Here is a 4,042-nt window from a genome sequence, read left to right on the forward strand (position 1 = left end):
TAATAATAATGCACATAGACTTTGGCAAAATGAAATGGCAAAATAAAATAGTAATGCCAAAAAGAAACGAAAAAACTAGTGCTAGTCATACAGTATATGAAAGATGGGTAATTGTGCGCATTTTAAAATGCTTGCGCACAGTTGCCCGCCGCGACCCGACTCGGTACGAAATACGATTACTTCAACAATTCCTAACCAAACTTAATAAATAACAGCTCAAAAGATGCACATAATAACGTACTAACATATACAAATACATATGTTACAATAACATATGTTAATAACATATACAATTTTAAAACAAATTAAAAATACGGACTTACCACCTTATTTTCTGAATGCTAAAATAACAAGAAAAGATTTAATTTCACTTTTTTGTATTTCTCTGGCTAGTGATGTATGTACGTCGTATCTTTTGTAGTTATATCTTAAGAGGACGACTTCCTGCGTAAAAATTTCGCCATGGTGATGTCTTCATATATTAGAAAGTACCAAACCAGGATACGCACAATTACCCGCTGCGCACAGTTCCCCCACTTTCCCCTACAAACTTTTTTAAATTCCAAATTCGACAATAGTGACATCCTTCATTCATTTCTTATACTTATTATATATCGTTGTGTCTCATTCAAACGCATTCATCTGTCCTTATCTAACATATTGCAACGCCATCTCTTAGAAAGAGATCAACTAAAATACTGCTCGATTTCATGGCTAAACAGTCATACATCGTCGATTTCTCACGCGCTAGACACACAATTTTGTTCTTTGCGCTAATCTTTTTATTTAGGCGTCAAAACTTAATTCTAAAGATACGACTGTAATCGTCTATTTATTCTACATGTGCTCCTGTCCTAATTTCGAGCATATAATGTGCATATAATTTTTTCACGAAGTAAACGTTTGGTGAGCTAATAGCACATGGATACAGAAATCTGTAATTTATTATTTTTCTCAGCTTTGGACACAAAATACATCATCAGGAGCAGGTACATTAGTACTGATATTTCAATCGTGGAGAAGGAATTTTTATTCTGTGCAACTAATTTGTAGAATATTGCATTTAACATAAACGCTTGCTTTATCGATAAAAAAGAAGACTCCAGCAAATATAATTTTTTCACGAAGTAAATGTTTGGTGAGCTGATAGCACATGGATACAGAAATCTGTAATTTAGTATTTTTCCCAGTTTTGGACACAAAATACACCAGGAGCAGGTACATTAGCACGGATAGTTCAATCGTGGAGAAGGAATTTTTATTCAGTGCAATTAATTCGAAGAACCGCGCAAGGAACATAAACGCTTGCTTTATCGGTAAAAAAGAAGACTCCAGCATCCCCTTAAAGATCTAGGTTTTACCGCGTCGAGGAAGAGGGTGTATATATAGATATTCAGGAATTAAGCGTTTAGGTGTCGCCGTCGAGGAATTAAGCGTCTAGATGTTTGACGTCGAGAAAGTGGGTGTCTAGGTCGAAGAAATGGGTGTCCAGGTGATCGTCATTGAGGAAGTTGACGTCTAGGTGTTCGCATTTGGGGAAATGGGTGTCTAGGTGTTCGCCGTCGAGTAAATGAGTGTCTAGGTGTTCGCCATCGAGGAAACGGGTGTCTAGGTGTTTGCCGTCGAAGAAGTGGGTATCTTGGTGTTTTCTACATGTTCGTCGTCGAGGAAGTGGGTGTCTAGGTGTTCGCCGTTAAAGAAATGGGTGTCTAGATGTTCGCTGTCGAGTAAGTCGATGTTGCCGTTGAAGATTAAGTGTCTAGGTGTTCGCCGTCCAGGAAGTGGATGTCTGTGTTTGTAGTTGAGGAACTGAGTGTCTAGGTGTTCGCCGCCGAGGAAGTGAGTGTCTAGGTATTGTCTGCAATTGCCGTCCAGAAAGTGGGTGTCTAGGTGTTCGAGGAAATGAGTGTCTAGGATTTCGTTTGCCGTCGGAGAAATGAGTGTCGTGATCATTGCCATCAGTCGGCGGTCTAGGGCAACTGGTGTACAGCAGTTTAATTCGACGCGTTTTTTAATGAAACGAAAGTATCTGGCAAAAAAAAAGTCGCTCTGCCTCTTTGTCAAATGTTAATTTTCTTCTTTATGGGATTGTACTGTAAATTAGCTGAACGCAGCATAAAATTTCAAGCATAAAATTATTCTTTTCAGATCCTTGTTAGAAGCCGTAAATAATGAGAAATGGTCTTGTTTTAAAACCGAAAAGTGACAAGAACAAAGAGAGTTTTTAGCCTCGCTTAAAGTTAAAGTAACGTGCAACCGGGCCTTAGATTACAAATAAGTTAGAGGAATAAAAAGATCTTATCAATTGGTAGCTGATATTATTTTAATTAAGAGCACATAGAGGTATAGTAGTATGAGTTTACAAAATGCTGTTATGGATCTAGGTAACAATGTATTTAGTTTCGGGCAGGCTTATGTTGCATTATCTCGAGTAACATCTCTCGATGGACTGCATTTAATAAATTTTGATCCTTCTTCCGTGTTTCCTAGTGAAAAAGCTATTATAGAATATAATCGATTGAAACGAATACATAATTTAGAATCAGAAATGATCACTATTTCAAAACAGCGTTATCGTAGAATTAAAGATATTTCGTGGACATTGTAGAAAATGATTTCCTTCGTTCAAGAATCGGGTCAAAAAGCTCCATTAAAAAGTACTGCTTGGATCATACGTGGTTTTCAAAATACAGACCAGGTTTTATGCTATGCGAATGCAGCATTGCAATGTTTATTGAATTTAGATGTTTCCAGAAAGCTATTATTAAATTACAATAAACCTGATGTTTTAAATTAGTTTGCATCAATGTGAACATGGAATGAATAATTTGAATACCTATGAAATACGGCAATCTTTAGGGGAATATTTTTCGGTTGCTATTAAACGAGGTGCCTTAGAATTTCTTACAGGTCTTTGTACAAAATATGATTATATAAAAAATATGGTAGAACATCAAGTTACTTATACTTGTTGATGCAATTCGTGTGGTAATACGAAAGTTATTACTAATACTATTATTTTACTTTCAATTTCTATTAACAATTTGAAGAAGAAAAGTTATAATCTGGATGATTTATTAAAAACTACATTTTCACCACATTGGTGTGAGTCGTTTGATAAATTATGTGAACGTTGTGGAAGAAATGATATATTCTTTAAAAATGAATTGATTTCGGTAAGAGAGAGAGAGAGAGAGAGAGAGAGAGAGAGAGAGAGAGAGATTGATTGATTGATTGATTGATTGATAACTATTTTATTAATGTCCTGGTCGCTAAGGGCCGTGGACAAATCTTCTCTGTATCCACTCGTTACAAATAGGCCGAGTTGGATGGTAAGGTACATAAAAAAAAATATAAAAAATATATAAAAAATATATAGTTAACAAAAATTTTCTCTCTGTCTGCGCTCGAGAGAAGCGAAACAAAACTAAGAACTAAAACTAAAGATCGCAATATAAGTCTACGCATGAAGAAAGATAATCTTAGAAGTAACAAATCTTCTCTGTATCTACTAGTTACAAATAGGCCGAGTTGGATGAGTAAGGTACATAAAAAAAACATAAAAAAAAATATATAAAAAATATAGTTAACAAAAATTTTCTTTCTGTCTGCGCTCGAGAGAAGCGAAACAAAACTAAGAACTAAAACTAAAGATCGCAATAAAAGTCTACGCATGAAGAAAAGTAATCTTGGAAGTCCACACGCACGGTGGGCAGTTAATAAAGAAGCAATATTTAAGTATAGTGAAAAGGGAAGAAAAAAGTGCGATAAGAGATAACAATAATGAAAATAAAGAATGTAACAATAGAGAAACATTGCAGAGCAACGTATTACTCACAGTCTGCTTTAAATAGGTACGAATGAAGATTAGCACGGAACGATGGTAGAGACGTAAGATTATGTAAGTGATTCGGCAGAGAGTTCCAAAACTGAATGGCTGTAATCCAAAATGAATTAGCGAAGATGTTGGTACGTGGAATTGGGAGCATGAAAGGGGAGGAACGTAAACGAGATGACCGCCGCACAGACTCATCAACAGGAG

The sequence above is a fragment of the Trachymyrmex cornetzi genome, unplaced genomic scaffold (assembly GCF_001594075.2).
Source record: "Trachymyrmex cornetzi isolate Tcor2-1 unplaced genomic scaffold, Tcor1.1 scaffold175, whole genome shotgun sequence".
In the NCBI taxonomy this organism is placed as follows: Eukaryota; Metazoa; Arthropoda; class Insecta; order Hymenoptera; family Formicidae; genus Trachymyrmex; species Trachymyrmex cornetzi.